This window comes from Linepithema humile, chromosome 6 (genome assembly GCF_040581485.1).
Source record: "Linepithema humile isolate Giens D197 chromosome 6, Lhum_UNIL_v1.0, whole genome shotgun sequence".
In the NCBI taxonomy this organism is placed as follows: domain Eukaryota; kingdom Metazoa; phylum Arthropoda; class Insecta; order Hymenoptera; family Formicidae; genus Linepithema; species Linepithema humile.
In genome coordinates, this window is record NC_090133.1 from 22,691,151 (window position 1) to 22,707,487 (window position 16,337).

Genomic DNA, 16,337 nt, shown 5'->3' on the forward strand with positions numbered 1-16,337 from the left:
TCCATCTTGGTATTTTAATGTTTCGTCAAGCAACTACTTATTATTCGAAATTATGATATCGTTTATTGTGAAAGACTTTGGCGTTAATTGATTAATTGTGTGGTGATGGTCTGAGTTCGTAATCAGCTGGCAAGAGGGTGTCCCTCGCAGGAACCTCCTACTTCCTACCTTCTCTATCCCTTTACCTCCCCCAACCCCAGGTACCCGCATCCAAGACAACGGCCCGTTACGCTTCGATCGAACTCGAACCCACGACGCAAACATATCTGCCGAGGTAAACGCGTCCTCGGAATTGTGAAGTTGCGATCTCAACCCAGAAAGAGGATATAGAACAGACAACGCCTGTCGCGGATGTATCGTCGCAACTTTTCGAAAACTAGAATCGCCCGTTTCGACGTTCTCTATTCTCTTTATACGCATCGTGAACGCAATCTGCAATCCTTGCTCTTTGTTTTTGAAAGCTTTCTGACGATACAGGCGTGTCACGTTACATTTAAAATCTTCGATTCACGCTAGAAAGCGTAAAACGAGTTTTCTGAGACTCTATACTCGATTCAAAATATTTCCGATTAAATTTTAACATAGTTCACGATAATGTAAATTTTTCTGTATTTGTATGAAATGAAGGTTTATCGTGTCTAACAATCCATTTCCGCGTTTTACTCGCACGTGCGATTAATGTGCATAGTCCGACACCTGTGTAGCAACATCTCTAGCGTTACTTCCTACCACGTGTACACAGGTGCAACTTTCAGAATAATATTATATCGTCTAGAAAGCAATTTTTCGGCGTTTTCATCTTGAAATAACTGTAATTTATAACACTATTTTCTCATACTTTTTTAAAGGTGCTTAATTGTGGCGTTAAGGCTAATTTCTGTAAGTTGAAATGTCGATGGAAGCGTTTTATTCCGGATGATGTCTCTCTCTCTCTCTCTCCCTCCTCTCTCATCCCCCATATCCTCTGTAGAGCCATTAAACATGGAAGGAGCATCGCGCGGGGAGGAGAGACAGAGGGGTAACGGCGGGGTTAGGGAAAGGGAGACACAGTTCGAGGCTGTTTAAATACAGAGGGTGTGCAATCAGGAGTGTTTGCTGCCTCGCGAGTGAGTGAGCGAGCGAGCGAGCGAACGAACGACTGAGCGGATCAAAGGATAAACGTTGATGGGTTGGGGTAGCTGATAGCGAGCTGATTTGATTGTCGGCCTCCGCTATTGTCCCCGAAACTGGCCTATTGTACGCCTCCGTGACAGTACACTCTGGTTACTTGCACACAGGTACCGGGCATGTACCGGCGAGCGCGTTCCTGTGCATGACACTATCTCTCCGGCGCGACGTCGCGCTCCGTCGTTTCTACGTAATAAACGCGCCGCGAGATTGCATGATGCGACCGTTTTCTCTTTCTCTCTTTCTTCCTCTCTCTCTCTTTTATCTCTCGAGACAATTATTGTGAATTATTGTGAAAGAAAGGAAAGATCGCGTCCATTAGAATTTTTATGAGTTTTTTCTGACGATTCATTAATTCGCCCTGTCGCTTGGTGGAATTTTTTTTATCATGTTAAAGAAAAACGAATTTCTGATTTTTTTAAATACTTTGTAAGATACAATCAAATTTAATTGCAGTTGAAGTCAACCATTATTTTTCTATTCTTCTTTTTTCAATTTTGCTCATTTTTCACGATGACTGACAATTTCACAGACAGTTGCGAAGTGACTGTGTATCGTGGTGTTCGAGAAGGACAAATTTTCGTGCTTATCCGCGCATCTGCCTCGCATTTGCATACAATGCTAGTCGCGTGCCTCAGCCAGCAACGTGTAGGAGGAGACTATCCCCTCTCTCAGGCTTTTAAATATTCCGTCACCTGTCAACTGTGTGTACGCGTCCTTAAACATAATGTTCACTTAACAGTTTCTGATTTTTCAGCCGATTTTTCAGTTATACGAATATGAAATGATTAAACGACTCATTTGTCTTATTTCCACGGCCATTACAATATGAAACGGTATAATTTTTTCCACATTAAAAAAGTACGACTTTTTTTTTATTTTCGAAACTCGCATATCTTTGATGCAATTTCATTTACATTTCTGACAGTCGCTCTTTTCAGCAACTCTTACCTGGTTGAAAGCCAGATGATCAGAACATAACGTCGGTAACCCGCTCACGTCTCCGGGCTCGTGCCGGCTGCTTCCGGTTTTTCAAAGCGATGCTGCCTTCTGGCCCCGAGATCTGATCTCATGTGAAGTCCATAATTCATTCAGTACGAGTCAATCTTCGGGTTGCTTTGTAAATTGTTTGGGGTAACGAACTTACATTTTCACTACGCACGGACAAATTTATACTTTTTATTTTGTTATCGCACTTTATTAAGATTAATTTACGATAAATATTGAGAAATCAAATCATTAGAAGAGAATACTAGTGCATGTTCATTTACTTTGCATTCTGATTTTTTCTTGAACGGCGATTTCCGTCGGCGGAAGTTATGAAAGCATTACAGGCTTTATAGTGTGCCCCCGAAAAAAATTGATATCTATTGTCCCTACGTTCAACCGATGTCACCCCGGAAAACGCGCCTTTTTAAATCGAGAAAAAAACCATCCCTCTCTAGTGTCCCTAGGGCATCGCGACATATGCTTCTGTGCGACCCATGGCGATGAGTTTTCGTAATCGCCGGCCAATCATCTTTTATTTCAACAGGAAACGCGTGCGCGAGAGAGTTGACTTCTTACATCTCTCCATGTCGTTTAAAAAAAATAAACTCGAGAAAATATTCTGGATTGCGATCTCGTATTTGATATTTCTCATTAAAGATACGACATGATATTAGGAGAGATAAAAAGAGTTCATCATTGTTTCATATTAATTTTTATAAAATCGCCGCGATATATTGAGAAAAAAAATTTTTATAGAAATCCCGAATGATATACAAAAATGTTTTTCATAATTATTTCTGCTCTCATTTAATTACGTGATTGATATTAACAAGTTTGTGGTTCACACGGAGGCATATCTGCGCCCCTTATCATAATGTCTCTGTTCTCCCACACTCATTACACTGTATTAAAAATCTTATCTGTCAGATATCGATAGGAAAATAGTTTTGGCGATTAGTATTGAGATCAATATTTCCTAACAATTGAGAAAACGAGGATGCTCTTTCGTTGAATAATGTATCATATCTTTAGTAGGAAATATTAAACGTGGAATCGCTGTCTGGAATATTTTCTTGAGTTTGTTTTTTGGGCGACATGGAGAGATGTAGGAAGTTTTAAGATTTAAGTATCACGTGTTGGTTTCCCTTTGGTCGAAGGACTCCCGGCTTCTCATTGTGTGCCAATTGAGCCTCGTTTAAGCAGGGGGTGGTAGGCTAAATTGATTTAAATTGGTCTCGAACAGCGTGCCCGCTCTCGCGGAGAACGGCAAGAAAGTCAGGAAAAAATGTTTCGTTCCTATCGCCAAGTGGAATCTTTCTACGATACGGGAGCACACAATTTATACACTTCTTACCTGTCTCTTCTCGTAAGTTAGCCATTATACGTTTTTTGGATGAATTTTGGTATTACCGAGTTCTATTATGGCGCCCGTATACATTCAGCTGCGAATTCACCGATAGGCGTGCGCGCGTTGTGTCACGTATGAGTCTATTTATAAGTCAGCTATCGTACGTAGGATCTTTGACTTCTCAATTTCGATCGTATTTTTTTCGTTTCCTTTCTCCCTTAAATTTATTTCTTAAATAGCGAGACCGAGATACCTCTAGATTTCTAAATACACATCACCGCGATATGATTGAGCGGTTTTCCGAAACATATTTTATTACATTCAATTTAAGGAAAATCAAAATTTGTTTCTTTCAGCATTTATTAAACAATTGTAGAGAAAAAAGATTGGAAAGGATAGAATATATCAAGAAAAAACATGTTACATTTATAATATTTGCAATTTAATATTAATTTGTGCTCGAAAATTTCGATAAAATAGTTTCAATGAAGATATTGTTTTATTAAAATAAAATAATGTTATTATTATTACGCTTGATTGAAAATATCTTTCAGTCGCGCTTACGAAAAACATTAACCTTTAGCCAAAGCGTCGTCTCTTCCGTCGTTTTATTCATATGCACGCGGGCATTATAGCGCCAATGGTTTGCGCATAAATTAAAACGTTTATTCGACCCTTTGAGTACGACGCCCTGCGGAGAAGATCCTCTGCAACGGAAGCTGGACACGCGTGGCTGATATAAATTTTAGAATTTTTAAAAATCACCCCTTTTTGCATGAAAGGCTAACTTGCAGCTCGATTTAATATCGCAGTTCGCATTATTAAATAAGCGCTGCAGGACCAGCTAGAATTTTTGCTCGATAATATGAGACTCGAATCGCATCTCCGAAGTCTCGGTGCTTCTTCTATTTGTACTTCGTAAATCCTTGTAACTCTATACGATGGGTATCGCAAAAGGGGTTATCAACAAATGTGTTCAAACATATAGGGTGTCACCAGACGCGAAAGGGACTCTGCTAAGATCAACCAACCCCTCGTGTCAATAATCAACCCTGTAATCCGTTCAATGTGAGGGATTCGAACGATGCGCTTGTAACCGTTGAGAATCGATTTACAAATGACTTCTTAATTTAATAATCGTAGTTTACATTATAAAGCCGAAATCATTAAAACTTTTCAGTTATTTTTATTTTGAGCGTTATTACGCGAGGTAAATTAATGATTTTCTTTACGTAACAATTGTGTTTTATTGAAAAATGGCAAAAGCCGAATATTATCAATGTTAATTGATACAATTGTTAATAATATATTAGGTATAACAATGTTAAATGCAAAATTGCGACGCAACGTTTCTGTTTGTAACGTGTTTTACAATTGACAATAGTCCTTAACAAGCGTTCTCATGATGGATCGCGTGCATTCTTCCTTTAAACGCGGACACGAGCCGATGACTCGACAAAGACAGACGGGAAATGTGCGGTTCTGCGAAAAGGTCTATATTTTCGGCGAGATCAATCCGGAAGCTGCGCCACAATTATACACCCACACTATTTGTGATAGCAGTTTGACGTTCCAGACGTTAAGTTCGCATTGAAAGGTTACTATAAAATCGGAGGGACGAAATCGTGTGTTCAAAAGTTATTGCCACTACATCATCGTACGTCTCGGGACGAAAAGCCCTGTGAAAACGATTGGTTTTCAAAAAGCCGCGATGTCCGCAATGCCTCGCTGCAGCCTCTTATTTTTGACCGCTTTTGGCACGCGCCCCTTTTGGACAGGAACGTTCGACTTCGTTTGCGGCGGCTCTATGAATGGTCGCAGTCTATTAAAGTGAAATGATTATCTTCCCCACTGACAGACCGAGCAGATTTCTGTAGAGGGACGAAGTAGACGGTTGCCCGTTTGTAATTCTATATGGGAACGCGTTTTACGGTGAAAACAGCATACGCGCGATGTTAAAGCTTACAATAATTCTATTATGTTATTATTCTTTTATGTTGTATGACTCTAAGAAACTGTTTTTCGATGCTTAATCTGTAAATTTAATTTATTTTATCCAATCTTTTAAATTTTGAAGCATTAGGCAGACTGCATAATTTTTATCAACAGAATGCTATCACAAACATTATAAGATAAAGTGTATTGAATGTTAAAGTGGATAAGATATATAGCATTTGATGTGCAATACCACACTTAAGACATATCCGGCGCCAACGATATTACGCGCTTGCTTTTAAGAATGAATTATAGCTTGTGAACTTTATTGGCTATTAAGTTATTGGTTGTTTAACGCCAATTTTATGGTTTGCGTATCTTCGTAATAACGTAATAGGATTTAAAATATAGCAGTGAAAGAGAGAGATAAATTTTGCCAACATAGTCACCGCCTACCGCGAAACCCTATCTCTATCAGCGATGTATTAAAAGCGCCATAAAGGGGCTTGTCAAACGGCAATCATCCCCTATTATATAACGTCACTCCCCTTGCGGCGTTCCGCCGTCGCTGACTCGTGTGAATTCTGCGGAAAAGATAGGAAGATAGCGGAAATCTGGTCGGGAAATAATGCCGCGGCTCACGAAGAAGAGGTGAACTGATCGGTCATGTCATGCCTTATTGGCTCGTCAAGCCGCCCACATCGTATGATTAAAGCTTTCGTTTTCGCATGGTGACCCATTCGCAGTTCCTCCCACGATATTCCCCTAAATTTCTGAATTGGAAGCGATGTGAAACAGGTATATTCATTACAATTTGTAATACAAGTTTATAGTACAATCATAGTTGTTTCAAAATTTAAGATAAAATTTATAAAAGTAGATGAAAGAAATTAATAACAGTTTAATTTCGAAATTTATGAATTATTGATAATTTTATGAAATTATTTAATGGGCGAAAAACCTAGAAGAAATCTTAGATTTAGTATCGAAATCGTTATTATATTGATGTTAGTGGTTTTAACTTTTTTTCGAAGAGCATGAAAATCAAATACCTTCTAGATGTGACGGATAGGTCGTTTGCGGAAAAACGTCACTTTGCAGGACGCATCGGTGCGGTCTGTTATCAGGATATCGCCGTTTAATGACGCGGTGCGTGACGGTGGAAGGACCACCTGGCGTTCGCAACCACGTGTCGGACCTAGTGGACACGTGTCCGCCATGCATATCCTTCGAAAAGCATCGCTCGTGCCATTCGCGTATCTAGTCGTGCAAACGTCGACTTTACAAGCCCCTTGAAAATGTTATCACCATGTAGGCACCGCTATCTGTCAGTAGTTAATCATTGGAAATTCATTAGACAAGTCTTCGTTATTACGTATATTTGCACATTAAATTAAATGCCATACTAATTAAGATGTTGCGAAACTGAAATGAAATTATTAGATTTAATTAATGTTTAAAATAGAAAAAGTGCTTGGAAAAATATATTTTAATTTGCAAACGTAAATGTTTTAACGAACAATTTGGCGAATAATTGGGCGTATATGAGCGACGCATCGCGAGTCTACGTTATATGCGGTGCATCTTCGAGCGTCCAAATAAACCAATATTTTTCCCATGGATATACATAAGCGATTCTTACGACGAGGGTGCACTTCACTGACAGCATGGGGGTACGGGTACGCCGCGTACATACCCCATGCTGCGCGCAGCAATACGCTACCAGTCCGAAAGCAGCCCCATAAACATCCCGCGCTCGCTTTACTCGGACCTCGAGTGCGCTCGTGTGAATGCGCCGCTTGAGTGTCTCGCGAATCGAATCGTTACTACTTTAACAAACTGTTAACAGCCGTACGGGACAATTTATGGAATGGCGGATATAGCGCGCAAATAATAATTCCGAGCATCTTTAAGCGTCCGAATTAAAATCGTGTAATTACTAATTGTATTCTTTTTTTTTAATGCTGCAAGGTAAAACTTGGACGGTAAACTATCTTACAATTATTACCGCCGCGATATCTTGCGTATAAATATTCCGCTTGAAAAATTGAAGAATTTACTTGAAATATTTGAAAAAGAAAGAGACCGACAGATTAGAAAAGGGTTCCCAATTTAGGAAACCGGTAGTGGAAAAAACAAGAAGACCGGTGATGGATTGGTTAGCAGGGAGAGGAAACATCAACTGGTAACGTCGACAGGCCCGAACCCTCCGCCTGACCTTCGATACGGATGCCAGCGGTACAAATGAACGGAATTAAGGGGCTTTTAGAGGCGTACGTGCACACACACGCTCGTCGCATTCAGCAGGGGTAGATAACTCCCGGGAGAATCACGAGGGGGCGAGTACGGGGCACGGCAGAGAGGGAGCGTTCGAGGGGTGCTCTTTGATTGGTGTGGGAAGATTCACCGCCAGTTAAGCTCTGCCACTGACTGCTCCTGTTAGGGAATTTCCCGACGTAACACCCACAAAGGAAACGCGGATGGTCGCGCATATTCTCTAATTGACGATTACTATCTTACCACTGTTATTTACTTACATTGCTTTGCTAAAATTATTCTTCAGGCTTCGTGTTCCTCCGACATTCCATACTACGCGTCACAGTTTTCCGCGAACTCGAGAACGAACGGGCGCTCGTACGTGGAAAAATGAACAATTATATCGTTAGATTCTCCGTCTGATTATATCGTATTTTCTTTTATCATCTTCGACTAAATCCTTCGATTTCTCGGGGGCTGCAGCATTACTGATTCATTGGATGTTGAACAATCGGGGGTTGCATCAAGTAGCGTTTATCTAGCGGGTGTCATAAACACGCCCCTTCCGTCGTCACTCTCTATTGTCTCCTCGGTACAAAGCCACAAAGCGATCCTCGCGTCGTGCACGGCGATGCAACGGCGGTTCGGCTCCAGAAATTGCACCAAGTCGGGCGGTTTGTAGCGCTCGTGGTTTAAGATGTTTATCTTGCGGTAGCCGGGCCGGAATGACGTGCCTTCGCTCTATACATATCTTACGACGCATTTAGGGACAAACGCGCGTGTGCCCGGCTCCACCTAAGATCCCCATCCAGGGATGGACGTTAATTGAAGCAGTTAAAAGGACTATCCTAATCGGAAGACGCGGTTAGGGCCAGTCTTAAAGTGGCGTGGCGGACAACCGCCCTTTAATTCATTTATTGCTTTTGTTATAAGCGTCGGCGTGGCGTGTCGATTTACGAAACGAAATTTTTGTTAGAGATTTCTGACCCGTCGTGCCATAATTTATCGCGATTCGCGCGACAATTCTAGCGTCGCGCAGTCTGATACCGATGACGCGATGACATCCTGACAGTCTAGACAGCATATTGCCGCTTAATGATTGCAGGAACGATCTATCATCGTCGGTTAATATCCATGCGGCGTTACTCCGCCGCTTTACGTCGCTCGTGCTAGTGAGCGAGGTATGATGTTGAAATGTTCTGGAATTTAGCCGGCCATATGCCGATGAATCTACCCCCCGTGAAGTGGCGAGCAGTCTCCATTCACCGTGAAGAATTTATTCACCGCCGGCGCTAATTTGCTTAACCGTTATGACGCGCGCCTGCTTCGATGCGCGTTTGAGGTTTTGCATCGGCCTCTTCGTCGTCTTAAGCCTGTTGGCCACGCCACTTCCTGCCGATCATCGGCAAACAATATCCATTGCTCTCTTTTGTTTCGCCCGTCTCTAGCGATGCGGTCTCGAGAGCTCGGAGCGCTCTTGAGAGCTCGATTCTTCTTCGCTTTTATTTTCATTACAATACTGAGTAAAACGATATTATTTCCGACACTACACTATATGTGTTACATATATAAAATTATGAATGAATTACTAAAAATAGATTATTGGAGCTGCGTTGATTTTACCATTGAAACGAACTATATCCGAGGAGCTAGTCTCTAATAAGAGCAAATCGAGTTAGCTCAAGTTTCGTGTACATATTCATTGAATTCGTGCCTCTCATAATCGAACAGAAGAAGCCGCATTAAGAGGTGAATCATAGGTTAACGCAACGCGGGTTTACATTCTCTCTTTCTATCTCTCTTCTTTCTGCGCTGTGATAATTGCAGGCTGGAACAGCAGCGGAGAGAAGGATGGCGCGATAAGGGAAGGCTAGATTCCGTGCGATACGTTCGTTCCCTCGTGCCACGACGCAATTTGTGGAAATAACGATTGTATAATTGCTCTTTTTAAGGGTGGCTTCAAAATCGCGTGCCGCGTAAAACGTTTTCGCGCTACTGACGTAACTGAGGCCCCGACGGCTTTTCGGGAAGTTAATTGTCATTCCGCTTACTCCTTCTGTTTGGAATTATTTTTAACTGCATGATTTTGAATTGGATATTTTGCGCAGTTCACAATAGCGTTACCGAAATTCGTGACGTAATATCTGGCGAGCAAAATTCTTCCGATGAAGACTTTTCGCGGTTATCGTGCGAGGAATCACATCTGATGTGTGGGAGGTGTGGCTTTGCCGTAAGGCCATATTGCCACCCCCGCATCTGCCGTAAATATCTCTCTAATTTATGCCATTTTAAACGCTCAACACCCCCTTCGGTGACATACGTGAGTCCTCGCGTAAAGTATCGAAAGAGAAAAAAAAAACTCAGCATACGTTCTTGTTATATCAGGAACAAAACTACGGGCTGTACAGTAGGGGAAGCGGGGATGGCACCAGTTGCTCGGGACCATAATCGCTGCAATTACGTATGGAAATTCCTGATTCATCCGATCATGCTCGATAACAGCCCTGCTTTTCTCGTAAATTGCCAACGCATCGCTGCTCACGGGCCAGTTTTCACTCCATTTAATTTCTCAGTTTATTATCGCACGATAAATTTGCGAATGGACGAACGATTTATGTTAGAACATAATCGGTTTACTTAATTAACTGTTGACCGTCGAGTTGAAAATTGTTTAAAATAAAAATTGTCGCTCGCAACGCGGGTACAGATTTTTCGCGGCATGTTTTTCATTATCGTCGCAGTTTTACGTGCATTTCGGTACGTTGCGTCAATAGAAAGATGATCTTGAATGGGGCCTGAAAAGGGCCTCTCTCTCTCTGAGGGACCCTTTATCCGAAGACATGTCTGTCGCGATGCTGCGCGAGGCAGGGTTGGGGGTTTTGGGTTACCGCCGCCGTGTGTGGCACCTCAGGTGTCTTCGATCCTTTTCATAGGCAAATATGCGATTCACGGCTTTCACAGGAATGGCGCGACGCGGCGAATCCTCAGAAAAATAATCAATCAAAGTCGTAATATGTTTTTTTCAGAGAATTAATTTTTAAACGACGCGAACAATGTACATTATTCGTTTTATTATATGCATATTTGTGTGATTTCGGAATATTACAAGCTTCGTTTGGCGAAAGTTACCAACGTAAAGGCTAATGACCTCATTTGCGAGGAATCAATGAATAATTATCAACTAGTAACAAGAAAAATATCGCATATTACAGAAGCTATAATTACGAGTGCGTACGTGTTTCTGCTCCAACCGAGCAGGTGATGCATGAGGCGAAATAGATAATGACTGTAACAAATACGCGATGATTATAACATACGGGTTGATTATCTGCTCTGGACTTTCCGTATTCGGCTTTTACCGCGCACACGTTTCCTGTACCGTTTATTCATCGGCAGTATCTGTCTTGCCAATTCATCTTTGTGCTTTATGATTACGATACTGCCACTGTTGAAATTATTCATTGACCTGTAACTGATATGTTGTCAGTGAAAGTCGTGCAAACTTTTCAAATAAAGAACAGATATCAACTTTTCAATTTACAAATTTGATTTGTAAAAAACAAAGCTTTGTACAAAAAAAATCTATCTTATATTTTTTATACATTTATGCTCTAACATATAATATTATATGTCGTATATATCGCATATTATATTCCAGAGATATTATTTAACTATTTATTTTTGATTGAATCAATTTTTCCTTTCACTTTACTAGCCGATTTTATGGTTTCGAAATTTGGAGCATACGCGAGAGTCAAGCAAATGACTCGATTGATGAGTAACAGCTTTACGAGACGATTAACTTTCCGCGTTGGATTTCATGCGTCATCAAAGCGTCGTTTAGAATCATAAACGCATCGAGTGCGTTCGTGACTGCGCGCAGCCACCCTTCGTTTGTTAGGGCCAATACAGAGAGTAATGCTACACGCGACGCCCTGCGTGTCGGTATGAGTTTACTTACCTAACTCTAGCTTGCACTGCAATATGCTCTAGAATAAATTCGCTATGGTCTTGCAACATCATCCCCGTTTATTTTTGGAATCATCGAGTACACAGGCAGAGATCCCCCGCGTCCGATGGTCCATATGTGAGAATAGAAACCTGATGTCGTCGAAACATTTCGATGCACTCTCCGATGCGTCGTATTTTGATGCCTGTCTATCGACTTCCTACGTAAAACATCCCCGTCATCGCCAAATAATTTATATATAAATGAAAGAGTCACGTTTTTATAGATGCATACTGCAAATAAAATTTCTACGGCTGTTATAATGTGCTCGTATTGAAAGTATTTGAAGTTCAATTCTTTAATGATAATGTTAAAGGATATATTTTAACAGCAAAGTGATTGAGAATTTAATTTGCTATAATCGCGATTTTTTTTATTCCAAATTACGATGTGACCAGAATTACGTGACATTTTTTATGGCAACTTATAATCCGTGTCAAAGAAAATCAAGCGCAATTTTTTGCGCAAATAATAATAAGACGAGAATGATTGCAGTGTCATATTAAGTACTATATTATTATGTTACTATAAGCACCGACTTGTGGTGTGTAATTCTTTTAATTGATTACGTGCATGAAATATTTGCCATGTATGATCGTTAATGAAAAAAAACGAAGTAAAAATTCGCCATTTTTTTATACTAGATACGGCAGATGTAATGACAAGTACTTTAGCTTCAACACCTGTCGGTATATTACATACGAAGTACAAATAGATAACTGCCTTTCTTCACACAGTACGATTTTCTCGCGCTAGCATCTGCCAAAGCTGTGGTCAATTCGATTACTCATTTGATATTCAAGATACAAAGATGATTTAATAATCGATTGTGCTATCGCGGAAATCTCTACGGTTTAATTTTAAGATTAAAGTTCAGAAGAAATCGCTTGATGTTTTAAATACATAGATTTTTTTATACTTAAAGTTGCAAATATTTAATTAAGAATATAACTACAAATATTAGAATTAAACGAAAAAAGTGATATCACAGTATTTGATTTTAAATATGTATTATGTTTGTACGATGCTGTCCGTTCTTCGTGAAAAGATGTGCAGGGAGGCGCATAGACAAGAGAGCAGGCACGTCTCTTTTAACGCGTATTTAGCGCTGGTATTCAGTTTCGCACAATAAAGCGCTTTGTGAGGTATCCGCTTACCAAGGGGTATGTCGTGCGCGTGCCAAAATGAAAAAACCGCAAAACAGCGCCGCGAGCCTTTTGTACGGTCATGTGACCGACCCGGGTTTTTTTTGCGTATTTTGCGATCGGTATAGAACAACATTGCTCGTTCCTCCAACTCGCACGTGCATCGTTTTCTAATTACGATTAACGTCATCATTCAATTTGGTATTCCGAAGTTAGAATTTGCTCGGTATTTTTTTAAGTCATAATCGGGTCCTCGTACACATCTGCTGGGTTTTTCAAGGAAAATGATCCAACCAGCATCGGCGAGAGGGTGAAATCTTTGCGCGATAACATCTTTTTCGTGAATAGGGGAAGCCCGGTGTCTTTCAAGTTTGTCACCGAGCGCGCAGCTCGGCATAGAGCGAAGGGCGTCGCGCGACAAACCACGAGAGTCGTAACGGTGAATTTTTGACGAGTGAGGCGCAAACGAAACGCGCGTGGTCGTCACCGCGAAGAGGAAGCGTTTTGCGGCGAGAAAGCTTCTCGTTCTCCTCCTTCTCCGTTTCTCTGCGCTGTCACCTCGGTTTTACGTTTCTGATATTTTTATCCATCGTCGACGATACCAGTGAGCAGGTGCTAGGCCCAGTGTGGTAGTCTATTTGCGTTGTTGTCCTGGCAGTTTGCACGCCCGGTGAGTCCGCTCGCGCGCTCGCTCGAACGCGCGCGCGCGTATAGGCGTTCGTTTTATGTATTTGAGACACGTCGGTGGAGGACCGACCCGATGCGGGCTCATTACCGGCACGAGCCAAAGCGCACCATCGAGCTATCGGCTCGACGTGACGCGCTACCGTCTAGCAAATTGTTTCTAACGGCGGCGAGCGCGTTCGCCGGTGCTAGGTGATGGCATCATATCGTATCGTGTCCCCGATGCACGGGTGTGCGGTCTTCCAATATCCAATACATGGACGAGTAGTACCGTTCTTGTCGCGGTAGCAATCCGGGTCGATCGATCGAGAAACGGAAAAAGAAAAGAAGAGAGATAGACAAACGTTTACCGACATTACAGAGCATTGAGGATTAATTAACGTGTCGCGCTCATTTATTCTCGTGAATTTTTATCACTTTTATTAGTTTTCGTTAAATCATTTTCTTTGTTAACCTGAGCAAGAATATTATCAAGTCCATGCAAGGCCATGAGTCGTTCTATGGACCAACTTCTCATTAATGCTGCATATTGAATCGCGCTGCTTTATTTCGCCAAAGATCATGTCGATGGAAAAAAATGTACGAAGACAGTAATCAGTTGGCAATTCGGTGGCAGAGTCTCGACTTAATTGCTATCACCATGTTCTCCAATAATTACTACGCGAACGCAATGCGTTTCTTCGCAACCAGACGCCGTACGTATCATGCGATAAAACGCATTTTAATGATTTATTGGACGGGTTAAGCACATAAAATCGTAAGAATCTTTAATTACATACTTAACATTATTTTTGATAAAAAAAGCTATGAGAACCAAGCGCGGGTATTGGGGTGCAAAAGATATTACAAAATCAGTATAGAATAATGCTAGTTTGCTGGCTTTATTGTAAATAAATAATTTACTACTGCATTATCTTCACATCTACAATACTTTTTTTTACTATGTGCTCCGTATTTTGATTAATACCTATATTTTTATTACACTTATTTTGTGTGTGTATAATATGTATAAAATAATTATATCTATAATAAATTACCGCGATAATCGTAACAACGTATAATTTGAAGTTCGCACTTGCACTTACACTGCGCGAAACCGGCTTGCAAATTAGATGTGGGTTAGGGATTCCAAGGCCGCTGCCACGACTCATTCCTCTCGGTCCTCCGCTCCTGCGCGTCTTTTTCTTCTCATTGCGTCTCGTCTCGGCCGGCGCGCGCTTGCCATCTCCGTCCTGTCCTTTCCGTCGCACCAGCCCGCTCTTCCTCGACTCTGTCGAAGAAGCCGCGTGCATCTCAGCGTTTCACTGCTAACACCGGTTTGTGGTAGTCGCGTGCCGAGACCCCCTCCGCAGATCCGATGCTTTTATGCGTACTCATCTTCTGAGAGCGGCGAGGCAATTCTGTTGATAAACGACTTCGATTCCTTAAATAGAGATTGTACAGATTGTATCTCTAAGTACAAAATGTCGATTCTTGATATAACGCGTGTAATTTTTACTATTAGCTTTTTTGTTTTAAAGCGTCATTTTAATCTTTTCTTTGAATTCGAAACAAAATGAACGAAATAATTCTGCACGATTCTGAAAGTATGAGATCTTGACAAATTATAGAAATTATTTCGGCTTTAGGTTTATTGTAACATATTTTGAACATTAACATTATAGATAATATGATATGTTGGCGTCGTGCACGCTGTCATAAAGGTGAATACATATCGGAGAGATGTCTGATTATCTGATAAGATCGAACCGCGGGGGGGCGACCACCGCCGTTTCTTCGGTCGTCGCGTTTGCAACCCCTTAGAAAATAAATAATGCGTAATCGTCGGTGTCATCTGCGACCGCTGTCGATCTTGAGAGTGGTCGCATCTGCTTGCAACTGAGAATTGATAGTGAAATGATAACTTTCTTCTCGAATACGCTTAAATTACCTTCTCGAGAAAAGGTATCGTATAATAACAAAAAAAAAAAACCACGCGTTAATATCGTGCAGGAGAATATTATCGTCTTGCGCCAATTCAATTCTCTCTTGATGAGAAACGAGTATCTGAAATTGGCGACATATTTTTATGCTATTTTTATATGAACCGTAAACGCCAACGAGGTGTGCGAACTTTAATGCGTATCCAAGGCAACCAAGTCGAGTGCGGGAAAAAGATGGATAGAAAAAAATCGATCTGTCAGTAAAAGCAAGTTTGGAATCAATCTCTTCATTCACGTCTTCTGTTGTTGCTCATATTCGTGTATTAATAGAGTCGTCTCAGAAATCCAAGCAGTTACTTTACGTCCAAATCGCGTTGGCAGCAGGTGTGGCCGTACAACATTCGTGTAATTACCGTTGACATTTCATAATTATTAAACGTCGAGTTAAATTGCTTCGGCTCATAAACTAAAAGTCATTCCAAGGTGAGGCGCAAAATTTCAAGATTGTTGTAGGCGTTATTATGATCATCGTGTTTTTTTTTTTTTTTTTTTTTTTTTTAACGGTTGCACAAGCGGCACGTAGACGAAAGACGGTCACGATTATAGCTGGATCTTGGATAATCGACACTAGACGGGCTATTTTGTATGGGTGACCACCGTGGTACTTCACCAGGGTCGAAGAGGCCATGCAGAGAGAAAAGAAGAAGAGAGTGGAATAGTGAAAAGGGGAGGGAGGGGTAGAGCGCCTGTGCACGGATTCCCGCGGAGACACCGAGTGTCGAGATTGCAATAAATCAAACGTGTTAGCTGGATCCATTTCGGGTGGAGCAAGCCGAGAGGAAGAAGGCGAAAAAGAGCCGAGGGAAGAAAAGGCACGCTCT

General features: G+C 41.3%; 2 protein-coding genes across 2 annotated transcripts in view; both read left to right on the forward strand.

Moving 5' to 3' along the window:
- mei-W68 (meiotic W68) overlaps positions 1-16,337 on the forward strand; it is a 42,502-nt gene that overhangs the window by 14,517 nt on the left and 11,648 nt on the right. The gene's annotated exons all lie outside the window — the stretch shown is intronic.
- Positions 1-16,337, forward strand: part of vari (MAGUK p55 subfamily member vari) — a 126,100-nt gene that overhangs the window by 9,259 nt on the left and 100,504 nt on the right. The window lies entirely within an intron of this gene.